The sequence below is a fragment of the Bison bison genome, unplaced genomic scaffold (assembly GCF_000754665.1).
Source record: "Bison bison bison isolate TAMUID 2011002044 unplaced genomic scaffold, Bison_UMD1.0 scf7180017864384, whole genome shotgun sequence".
NCBI classification, from domain to species: domain Eukaryota; kingdom Metazoa; phylum Chordata; class Mammalia; order Artiodactyla; family Bovidae; genus Bison; species Bison bison.
The window spans coordinates 6,939,645-6,952,925 of record NW_011494956.1 but is presented as its reverse complement, the minus strand read 5'-3'; positions in this window follow the sequence as shown (position 1 = coordinate 6,952,925).

The following is a 13,281-nucleotide window of genomic DNA, read 5'->3' as shown; positions in this document are numbered from 1 at the left end:
GGTAAACACTACCTGGGTAAAATCTTTTTAGCAGCTCTTTTAGTCAGCTTTACTAAAAGGCCTTTTCCATTATTCTCACCTTGGGAAATGACTGGATCTGATGAGGCTTTTGGAGACAAAAGGGGGGAAAAAGAAAATCTCTGTACAAATAAATTTCTTAATTAATAAACTCCTTTTTTAGAGCAATTTTAGATTCATAGTACAATTGAGTAGAAAGTACAGAGAGCTCTCATATACCTCCTGTTCTAACACATGTACAACCACATCCATTATGAACCTCCCACACTAGAGAGGTACATTATTTACAAACGATGAACCTATGCTACATATGCATGCATGCACACTCAAACACATCCGAATTTTTGCAACCCCATGGACTGTAGCCAGCCAGGCTCCTCTATCTGTGAGATTTTCCAGACAAGAATACTGGAGTAGGTAGCCATTTCCTCCTCCAGGGGAACCTCCCAACTCACGGATCGAACCAGCGTCTCCCGCAGGTCCTTCATTGCAGGCAAATTCATTACCATTGAGCCACCAGGGATTGTCACTCAAAGTCTGTAGTTCACATTGTTTCATTTGTGGTGGTGTATAGTCTGTGAGTTTTGACAAATGTATAACATCTATCCACCATTGTGGTATCACACAGAATCATTGCTCTATCCTAAAATTCCTCTAGGCTCTGCCTATTCATCCCACCCCACTACCACCAGTCCCTGGCAATCACTGATCTTTTACTGTTTCCATATTTTTGCCTTATTCAGAGTATCATACTGTTGGAATCATGTAGTGTGTAGCTTTCAGTTTGTCTTCTTTAATTTACTAATATGTATTTAAGGTTTTTCCATGTCTTTCTGTGGTTTAGTATCTTATTTCTTTTTAGCATTGAATAATATTGTGTTGTTTAGATGTACCACAGTTTATTTATCCATTCACTTACTGAAGGATATCCTAGTTTCTTGAAAGTCTTGGCAATTATGAATAAAGCTGTTTTAAACCTCTTTAAGCAGGTTTTTTGTGTAGACATAAGCTACAGTCCTTAGGGTTGCAGAAAAGTTGGACACAACTTATCAAGTAAACAACAAAAATGTTTTCAATAAATACCAAAGAGTATGATTATGGTAAGAGTATGTTCAGTTTTATAAGAAACTACCGAACTGTCTCCCAAAGTGGCTGTGCCGCTTTGCATTCCCACCAACAATGAGTGAGAGTCTCTCTTACTCCACATCCTCACAGGCAGTTGGTGTTGTCAGTGTTTTAAATTCTGGCCTTTATAATAGGTCTGTAGGGATATCTCATCATTGCTTTAATTTGCAATTTCCTGGTGACATATGATGTGGAACATCATTCCATATGCTTTTCGTCATCTGTATATCTTCTTTGGTGAAGATACATTTACAATTAGTCCAAATCCACTTTCAAATAACACTGTAGCAATTCACAGATAGTGTATGACCTTATAATAATAAAATATTTCTAATTTCTCTTTCCAATTCATTGTGTCATTGCCATAATTCATAAAATCTATACATAAACTAAGATCATGGCATCTGGTCCCAACACTTCATGGCAAATAGATGGGGAAACAGTGGAAACAGTGGCAGAATTTATTTTTCTGGGCTCCAAAATCACTGCAGATGGTGATTGCAGCCATGAAATTAAAGACGCTTACTCCTTGGAAGGAAAGTTATGACCAACCTAGACAGCATATTAAAAAACAGAGATATTACTTTGTCAACAAAGATCCATCTAGTCAAGGCTATTGTTTTTCCAGTGGTCATGTATGGATGTGAGAGTTGGACTATAAAGAAAGCTGAGCACTGAAGAATTGATGTTTTGAACTGTGGTGTTGGAGAAGACTCTTGAGAATCCCTTGGACAGCAAGGAGATCCAACCAGTCCATCCTAAAGGAGATCAGTCCTGGTTGTTCACTGGTAGGACTGATGCTGAAGCTGAAACTCCAATACTTTGGCCACCTGACGTGAAGAGCTGACTCGTTTGAAAAGACCCTGATGCTGGGAAACATTGAGGGCAGGAGGAGAAGGCAATGACAGAGGATGAGATGGTTGGATGGCATCACAGACTCAATGGACATGGGTTTGGTTGGACTCCAGGAGTCAGTGATGGACAGGGAGGCCCGGTGTGCTGAGGTTCATGGCGTCGCAGAGTTGGACACGACTGAGCGACTGAACTGACTGATATGTAAAGTTATAATTCAATACATTGTTGCTTTTATTATTTTGAACAAATGGTTAGATTAAAAATAAAAGTGAAATTATTTTATCTTCCCAAATTCATTCTTCAATGGTGTTCCTTTATGCAGATCTGAATTTCTGATCTTTATCATTTTCCTTCTCTCTAAAGAACTTCTTGTAATATTTCATGCAAGGTAGGGCCACTGGAAACAAATTCCTTCAACTTTTGTTTGTGTGAGAAAGTAGTTCTCCTTTATTTGAAGCCTAGTTTTCCAGTGTACAGGATTCTGGGTAGTTCTTTCATTTTGTTTTTGTCTAGACTTCAAATGTTTTACTCCATGCTCTTCTTCCTTGCAAGGTTTCTTTGCTCCTCTAAAGGTAAGGTTTTTTTTTGTTTCTGGCTTCTCTCAAGATTTTTCTTGCTCTTTCATTTTCTGAAACTTGAGTATGCTATGTCTAAGTGTAGGTATTTTTGACATTTATTCTGTTTCATGTTCTTTATGCTTATTGAATCTGGTTTGGTGTCTGACAATAATTTGGGGAATTCTCGGCCATAACTGCTTCAATGTTCTTTTCTGTTTCTTTATCTCTTCCTAATCTTTCTAGATGTTACATTTTATAGTTGTCTCACAGTTCTTGGCTATTCAGCTCTGGTTTTTCTTTTTCCTTTTAAATCTCACAACTATTATTTCAATTTTTATTGGAGTTTTGTTGACTTACGAAGTAATATTTGTTTCAGTTCTAGTAATTCAACACTTTTATACATTATGAAGTAATCACCATTATGAGTATAGTTCCCATCTGTCACTGTAAAAGTTATCACAATACTATTCTTTGTGCTGTACATTACATCCTCATGACTTTTTTATTCTATAACTAGAAGTTGTACTTCTTAATCCCTTTCACCTATTTCGCTCATTTATCCCACTTCCCTGCCCTCTGACAACAACTAGTTTATTTCCTTTATTGGTATGTGTGTTTCTGTTTTGTGTGTGTGTTTGTTCATTTGTTTTGTTAGATTTCATATATAAGTGACATTTCACATAGCATAATACCCTATAGGTTCATCCAGATTGCTGCTAATGGTAAGATTTCATTCTTTTTTAATGCTGAGTAACGTTCCATTATAGATATATATATATACTATATCTTCTTTATCTAGTCAACAATTTATGGACACCTAGGCCATATTCATGTCTTAACTTTTGCAAAGAATGCTGCAGTGAACATAGGAGTGCATATATCTTTTCAAGTTAATGGTTTGTTTTCTTTCAGAAAAATACCAAGGAGTAGAACTGCTGGATTGTATGGTATTTTTAAACTTAATATTTTGAAAAATCTATATATTGTTTTCCATAGTGGTTGTGCCAATTTACATTCTGTCTACAGTGCATGTGGGTTTTCTTTTTTCTATATCCTCACCAACACTTGTTATTGATTATATTTTTTATAATAACTATTCTGACAGGTGTGGTGATATCTCATTGTGGTTTTGATTTGCATTTTTCTGATGATTAGCAATGTTCAGCATCTTTTCATGTGTCTGTTGGCCATTTGTGTTTGTTTTTTGGAAAGATATCTATTCAGATACTTTGCCTATTTTTTAATCAGGTTTTGTTTTGGATATTGCATTATGAGTTCTTTGTATATTTTGCATATTACAAATGGATTTTATAATCCCTTATCAGATATGTTATTTGCAAATATCTTCTTCCATTCAGAAGGCTGCTTTCTTGTTTTCTTGATAGTTTCTTTTGTTATGCAAAGACTTTTTAGTTTGATGTAGTCCCATCCTTTTGTTTCCCTTGCCTTTGGGAAAAAAACCCTTGAAATTATTGGTAAAACTAATGTCAAACAGCATACTGCCTATGTTTACTTCCAGAAGTTTTATGGTTGCAGAGGTCTTATGTTTAAACTGTTAATTGATTTTGAGTTTATTTTTGTGTGTAGTGTGAGAAGGTAGTCTGATTTGATTCTTTTGTGTGTAATTTTCCCAGCACTATTTATTCAAGAGCTTAATTTTTACCTCATTGCATATTCTTGCCTCTTTTGTCATAGATTAATTAGTCATATAAGTGTGGGTTTATTTCTGGCTCTCTATTCTGTTCCACTGATTTTTTTGTTGTTGTTCCACTGATTTTTATGTCTGTTTTTGTGCCAGTACCATTATGCTTTGATTACTATAATTTTGTAGTATACTTTGAAATCAAGGAGTATGATACCTCCATCCTTGTTCTTAAGTTTGCTTTGGATATTTGGGGTCTTTTGCAGTTCCATACAAATTTTAGAATTATTTGTTCTAGTTTTGTGAAAGATATTATTTTAATAATTGCATTGAATCTATAGATTGCTTTTGGTAGTATGGATATTTTTAACAATATTAGTTCTTCCAATCCATGAGCATGACATATTCTTCCATTTATTTGTGTCATTATCAGTTTCTTTCATCAATGTCTTACAGTTTTCAGGGTACAGGTCTTTCACCTTCTCAGTTAAATTTGTTCCTAGGTACTTCACTCTTTTTAGTAAAATTGTAAATGGGATTGTTTTCTTATTTTTCTGATAGCTTGTTATGAGTGTATAGAATGTAACAGATTTCTATATATTAATTTTATCTTGCAACTTTACTGAATTCATTTATTAGTTCTAACAGTCTTTTGATATCTTTATGATTTTCTATATATCATATCATGTTGTCTGCAAATAGTTATATTTCTATAGTGAAACTTCTTCCCTTTCCATTTGGATGCTCTTATTTCTTTTCCTTGCTTATTTCTGTAGCTAAGACTTCCAACATTGATCTTCTGCCTCAGTGAGATCACATTCTCGTCCTATTCCTGATCTTAGAGGAAAAGCTTTCAGCTTTTCATCATCGAGTATAATGTTAGCTGTGGGTTTGTTGTATATGACTGTTGCTATGTTGAGATATTTCCTCTACACACACTTTGTTAAGAGTTTTGTTGTACATGGATGTTGGATTTTGTCAAATGCTTTTTAAGCATCTATGGAAGTTACCATGTGAGTTCCATCCTTCATTTCATTAATGCTGTGCATCAGATTGACTGATTTGTGTGTATTGAAGCATCCTTACATCCTTGAAATATATTCCAAATAATCATGGCATATGATCTTTTTAATGTATTGTTGAATTTGGTTTGCTAATATTTGGGGCGGGGTAGTTTGCATCTATGCTTATCAGAGACATTGACCTATAAGTTTTTGTTCTTTTTGGAGTGTTTTGTTGGATTTTGGTATCACAGTAACACTAGCCTCATAGAATAAGCTTGGAAGTGTTCCTTAACCTTGAATTTTTCAGAATATTTGAGAAGAATAGGTATCAACTCTTCTTTAAATGTTTGGTGAAGTTTACCTGGGAAGTCATATGTTCCTGTTTCTCCCACATGGAAGGCTAAATCAGTAGGATTTGGTTATTTCCCTTCCTTCAAGTAGATTAAGCTCTGACAAAATCCGAGCAAGTTAGGTTCTGGTAAAATAATTTCTCCTGAGGGCAAAATTCATTAGGAACAGAATGTTCTCCAAGGGGAAAGGTGGGAGGGAGGGGTAAATTGGGAGATTGGGATTAACAGATATACACTACTATATATAAAATAGATAACTAATAAGAACCTACTGTATAGCACAGGGAACTCTACCCAATACTCTCTAATGACCTATATGGGAATAGAATCGTAAAAAGAGTGGATATATATATACTTATAACTGGTTTTTCCAGTGGTCATGTATGGATGTGAGAGCTGGACTGTGAAGAAAACTGAGCGCTGAAGAATTGATGCTTTTGAACTGTGGTGTTGGAGAAGACTCTTGAGAGTCCTTTGGACTGCAAGAAGATCCAACCAGTCCATTCTGAATGGATTTCTTTGGAAGGAATGATGCTAAAGCTGAAACTCCAGTACTTTGGCCACCTCATGTAAACTGTTGACTCGTTGGAAAAGACTCTGATGCTGGGAGGGATTGGGGGCAGGAGGAGAAGGGGATGACAGAGGATGAGATGGCTGGATGGCATCACTGACTCGATGGACGTGAGTCTGAGTGAATTCTGGGCGTTGGCGATGGACAGGGAGGCCTGGCGTGCTGCTATTCATGGGGTCGCAGAGAGTTGGACATGACTGAGCGACTGAAGTGAATTGAACTGAACTGATAACTGATTCACCTTGCTGTACAGCAGAAACTAATTGTAAATCAACTATACTCCAATAACACTTAAAATAAAAAAAAGAACAGAATGCTCTGGTGTATTTGAAAATACAGAAAAATCCTTTTCCCCTCCCACTGCTGGAAGCATGATGAGATTTGTCTCTGATATTCACTATGAGGGCCTGGTAGAAACTCCTGGAGGTAACTCTCACAATACTGTGTGTTCTCTCTATGATTGGGTCTCTTTGGAGTTTTTAATTCTCAAATTTGTCCACACTAAGCCTCTGACAATTCATCAATTATAGCTTAAATTTTCCAACCTTGGCACAGGCTCTCATGGGTTGCTGATCTAGCTAGTTTTGATTCTCTGTGTCTATCTGTCTCTTCAATTGAGATGGTTACATTTATGTATCAACTTGTCTAGCCATAGAGTACCTGAGGAATGAATAAATATTATATCTGGGTAAATTTGACAGAATTTCTGAATGAGATTTGCACTTGAATCCGTGGGTTTAGTAAAGTAGATTGCCTTCTCCAATGTTGGTGGGCATCATCCAATCCAGTGAAGGCCTGAATAGAATAAAAGGCAGAGGAAGGAGTACAGTTATATTCTGACATATTAGAGGTTAGGACCTAAATATACATACATTTTAGAGGGGACAAAATTCAGCACAAAGCTGTCATTTATTGACTATGTGACCTTGGGAAAATTATTCAATTTTTTAAGTCTCAGTTTCTACAGCTGTAAAGTAGAGAAGGTTTTTTGAGAGAATGAAGTTATTATGAGAATTAAACATATACTATATGTAAATAATAAAAATGATCCTTGGCACAGAGTAGATCAGAGACCCTAGGGTACCAAGATTACTGTGGGATGGCTTAATGTGATTAACAGCTCTGCTTGTTACTGAGTCCAAGCTCATGTTGCTCACCCCATGATAGGCCAATAGATCTGAGAGATGAGTTGTTGAGGCAAGGAATGTGATTTTATTTGAAAAGCTGGCTGACCAAGAAGACAGCAGACTAATGTCTTAAAATAACCATCTTGTTGGGGCCTGGATGCCAGGTTCTTTTATGGATCAGAGATGAGAGGAGGGGAAACAAAGTAAAAAGACCATTTAATTCTTGCAAATATCTCCTAAAATGGCAAGGCTCAGGTAGGAGAATGTGCTAGTTTCACTTCCTGATAGCCATTTCATAGGTGGTGTGAAATGGAATATCTCATGCCATATTAATAAATAAGGATGCCACAGCTATCTGTATTCTGGCCCCCCAAATGTGAATTTTTGAGCCACGCCTGAATGTCACAGTCCTTCACAGGTGGGCAGGGTCAGGTTATCTCCCTGTGAGCTAAACAAAGGCACTTTAGTTTAAGGGTCAGGCGGAGGGGGGCAGAGTTCCTTGAGGTAGATCATTATATTTGCTATAATTACAAAAGCGGCAAAACAAGGGTTAAACTTACAGACACAGATCCAATATGGGATCAAAATTAACCCTTACCAGTTACATGCTAACTCAAATCACTCATACAGTGGTGTCTGTGTGTATGTGAATGTGGGTAGAAAACAGATGACTTCTAGATAACCATTCATGCATATGCCTTTCTAATGTCTGACACAAGTATTCACAATTTAGTTTGAAGAAATAGCCTTATGCAATTCAAGAAATGAAAGTTATAATCAAATTCAGGTGTTAGAAAATGATGAAGGCCTGTTTTCATTTTGATGCAGTTTTTTCTCTTTTTTTAATCTTTCAACAGTTTAACTTTCCTATAAAGAAATTCAAATTATGTTCCCTAATGGTCTTTGGTGCGCATTTTACAAATTGAAGAAACAGTATGAAACAGATAAAGAATCTACCATTGGTAAAATGGGTTTCATTTTTCTTCTTTTTTAATATATTGTTTTTGAAGTAGATTCCCACAGGAGTAGAATTTCCTTCATGAAAGTTGAAATGAAACTGAAGAGTTCTTTACACAGAGAAAGCCATATGATAAAGCAAAAGTATGCTCTCCATTCATCTCCATAATGAGGTTGAATTTTCAGCGAGATCACTGAGACATGTGGGCTTTATGGCTGGAATTATCAGATAGGGCAAGGTCCATCTCGGGGTAAAGCCACAGTAACAAAGAGAAAATGACCAACAAGAGAATTTGCTTTTCCTTAGTGCTCTTTGCCATGCATAGCTGGTAATTCCCAGAAGATCTGGTCAGAGGCTTGTCTGGGGACAAGGCTGAGCCGAGTCCATTCTAATGCAGGTCTTCAGAACAGCTTAGGACAAGTGGTCTAGGCCCAAAGGGTCCCTGCAGCCTGATTTAGAGGGCTGGGTGTTTGGGTCCAAAGAAGAGTGCTTCACTGTATGGGCATCAGCGCACAGGTGAGGCAGGGGAAGGAGGCCTCTACTGCTACTTTGATATCTTTGTCTAAACAGTTAGGGGGGTATTTTCAGACATCTTGAACTCAGTTTTTGGAAGTCTTTTCCCATTCTGTCCAGCGAGAGAGTTCTGTTGCCCTGGCAGCTAGTCTGAGATGTGCAGATAGCTTTCTAAATGCCCTTATGCTTTCTATTCACTCTTCCCATCTCCCTGACCTTTCCAGGCCCAGGCCTCCTCACTGGTTTCCCCAGCCTTTCCCAAATCCATGTTTCAAGCTGTAATCAAAGTATCCTATAGATAACGCTCCAAATCCTTTCTAGATTGTGTAGCAATGCCAGATAAAATGCAGGATGCCTAGTTAAATTTCAGATAAATAATAAGTAGTTTTTCAATACGTGGGACATACTTATACTATAATGTTACTTAGTATTTATCTGAAATTAAAGCTTACCCAAGCATTCTGTTGTTTTATATGTTAAATTGGTAAAATAGGGCCCTGTATACTCTGGCCAAACCTTGCTTAAACCTCTTTGGATATTACAAATTTTCTCTGTTGTCCAGCCACTTGCAACTCACTCAATAAGACTGCATAGTCTGGATTCCCCAGAGCAGACCATGTGACAAGGGCTAGAGGGAAAGCATTTTGAAAAGTAGGGAAAACATTGGTAGGGAGCTGAGAAACAGCACAGGAAAAGGAAGCCAGACCCACAAGGGGGGATTGGAACTAAATCCCTGGGGAAATTCTGGGAAACTTATCAGAATTATCCCACTTGAAGGAGATAGGAGGAGAAGGAACTAGGGTGTTTTCATATTAACTGCACCACTCTGTCATTGGTTCAGGGCTGCTATTGGAGATGTCAGTCCTCAAGTTTTTTTTACCAGCATTTCCCAAAAGAGGAAAGAATGGCCTTCTGCTGTCCTGGGGAAAAGTCTCAGGTGGAGATGCAGGTACAAAGAGGTGGGAGTGCCCTGAGAACAAGGATGTTTTCAAGCCAAGGGACATAGATAGGGCAGGCCTGCCCTATCTGACAGGCCTGCTATACAGATAATGTTTTCCGTCTTCTAGGTTTCTTGTCTTTACTACTCTTAGATTCCTCTTATCTCCCCACAGCCCTTTGTTCTATTCACTCTGTAGTATTTAATTTAGATGTCACTTCTGGAAAAATTTTCCCCATCCCCAACCTCACCCACTCTTACAACCCAAATTCAAATGCCTCCCCTATCTGCGTGCTTTTATTATAATGCTTAGTAATTTTCTTTCTATTTTTTTAAACTGAAGTATAGCTGATTTACAATACTGTGTTAGTTTCAGATATACAGCATAATGATTCAGTATTTTTGTAGATTACACTCCATTATAGGTTATTATAAGAGAATGGCTATAATTTCTTGTGCTATATAGTATATCCTTGTTGCTTATCTATTTTATACACAGTAGTTTGGATCTGTTAGTACCATACCTCTAATTTATCTCTCCTTTCGTAACCCTAGGCTTTTCTTTTCTTTTAAAGATTTTTTAATGAATGAGTTAATTTCATTTTTGGTTGCAGTCAGCCTTGTTACTGCACATGGGCTTTCTCTAGCTGCAGTGCATGGGCTTCACATCGTGGTGGCTTCCTTGTTGTGGAGCACAGGCTCTAAGTTCTCGGGCTTCAGTAGCTCCAGCACACAGGCCCAGTGGTTGTGGCTTGTGGGCTCTAGAGCGTGGGCTCAGCAGTTGCGGGGCATGTTGCTCCACAGTACGTAGAATCTTTCCAAGCAGTGATCTAACCCTTGCCGCTGCACTGGTAGGTGGATTCCTACCCACAGCACCACCAGGGAAGCCCACAAGTTTGTTTTCTCTTATCTGTGAGTCTGTTTCCATTTTGTACATATATCTTATCTGTATTATTTTTTAGATTCCACATAAAAGTGATATTATATAGTATTTATTTTTCTCTGTCTAACTCATTTACTAAGCATAGTATTCTCCAGATTCATCCACATTGCTGCAAAGGGCAATATTTCACTCTTTTTATGTCTGGGTAATATTTCATTGTGCATATACACCACATCTTCTTCATCTAGTTATCTGTTGAAGGCCACTTGGTGCTGCTTTTCAGCCAATTTAGTTATGAACATGTGTCAAAGTTTCATTACAACTTTGCTGTGAGGAAAAGGCCTATGAATATGCTAAAGATTCTTTCTTGGTGAGAGATTTTATAGTCAAAAGAATGATTAGATAGTCATTGTTGAATCAGAGAAAGAAGGAAAGAATATTTGGTAGAAGTTCATCAGACTTTCAACTGAGAGTCATCTGGATGGTGAGTTACTTGATTCCTCAGAGCAACATTTTAGCTATTAAAGTTTGTATGGAAATTATTTAAAAGTTAATCAGAAGTAATAATTTCTCCCAAAAGGACAATATGACGTATATCACTCAAAGCATGTTCTTTTTCAGATCAGATTTGGAACAATTTTTTTCTTTTTCAAAATGTAATTACGTTTTTCCTATCTTGCTTGCCTCTAACTTTTTGAGGATGATAATTGTATCTGGTTCCTGTTATATTCTCAGTAGCTAGTACAATTTTAGAGCCTTAATACACAACTTAGTGGACCAAATAAATATATGTTGAATAAATATTTAGTGCTTTGGATACTATTATCTCATACTAACCTGGTAATATAACCTTTAATCTTGCTTTTCAGCCCTAATCAAAAATGTGTTTCTGAAAAAATAATTTCAGCAGGGACTTCTGGTATCCAGCCCAGCATGAAAGGATCCTAGAAGTTATTTCTCTTTTCTAATAAAAAGTATGAAATTGAACAAATTAATGACTCGATCTATCACAGCAGTGAGGTTATAGGGTAAAACATTGCCCCCCAAATCAATGTGACAAAGGTCAGTTTTGGCTCCTATACCAAAATTATCATAAACTATGTGACTTAAACAAACAAACATTTATTTCTAACAATTCTAGAGAAAGACCAAGATCATGGCACCAGCAGATTTATTGTCTGGTGAGAGTCTACCACCTGGTTCATAGATGACTGTCTTCTTGCTAAGTCCATACACAGTAAGAAAGGGCAGGAGAGCTCTCTGAGTTCTCATTTGTAAAGGCAATAATCTTACGACCCTAATAACCTTCCAAAGTCCCCACCTTGAATACCATCATATTAGGAATTAGGATTCAACATACAAGTTTTGAGGAAACACAAATATTCAGTAGGTAGCTTTCCATTCCTGAGCTCCCCAAATTAATGTTCTTCTTATGTGCAAAATACATGTATTTCATCCCAACAACTCAAAATGTCTTAATTTGTTGCAGTATCAACACTAAAGTCTAAATCCAAAGTCTTATCTAATTTATCATCTAAATCAAATATGGATGAGACAGAAGGTAAAATTTATCCTGAAGTAAATTCCTCTACAACTTTAAACTTCTCAAATCAAACAAGTTGCGAGCTTCCAAAATACAATGGTAGGGTGAACATTGCCATTCCAAAAGAGAGAAGTAAGAAAGAAAAATGAACTTTTTGCAGTTCAGTTGCTAAGTTGTGTCTGACTCTTTGTAACCCCATGGACTGCAGCAAGCCAGGCTTCCCTGTTCTTCACTATCTCCCATATTTTGCTCAAATTCATGTCCATTGAATTGGTTATGCCATCTAACTATCTCATCCTCTGACATCCACTTCTCCTCCTGCCTTCAATCTTTCCCAGCATCAGGGTCTTTTCCAGTGAGTCAGCTGTTTGCATCAGGAGGCCAAAGTATTAAAGTTTCAGCTTCAGCATCAGCCCTTCCAATGAATATTCAGGATTGACTTCCTAAATACAATTGACTGGTTTGATCTCTCTGCTGTCCAAGGGACTCTCAATAGTCTTCTCCAGCATCACAGTTTGAAAACATCAATTATTTGACACTCAGCCTTCTTTATGGTCCAACTTTCACATTTGTACATGACTACTGGAAAAACCATAGCTTTGACTACATGGACCTTAAGGACTAGTGGTTTCAAATCCAAAACCTAACCTGGCAGTAATATTAAGCCTTGAGGCTCAGGAATAATCCTCTTTGGCTCAAGGTTCTGCCCTCTGGTCCCACTGCGGTAACAATATCACCCCATGACTCAGTGGGGTGCTGTTCATGCCATGCTGTCTGCAGTGGCCCTGCCCCTGCTGCAGCTCTACTGGGGCCCTATCACAGAGGCTCTGGACAAGGACACTCTAGACCATCTGAACTGGAGAGGCAGACTCACCTTTTGAAACCATTCTGCCCCGCAGCCCCTTTCACTCTGGGCCTGTGGTGGAAGTGACAATCCTGATGATATCTGCATCACTTTGGGAAGACAGGGTATCATTCTTCCCCTGTCTTGGACAAGAGTGTCTGGCTTCTGCTGAGATGGTCCTTTAGGTCCATGATTCATATCCACATTAATCTGCTTATCAAATTATCTCTTGGCTGTGCCCTTAATGTTCTCTTTAGAATACACGTTCTCATTTTTGCAGTATTGATAGGCTGAGAATTTTCCAAGTCTTTAAGTTCCAATTCTTTTTTGCTTAACAATTCTATTTTTTAAATA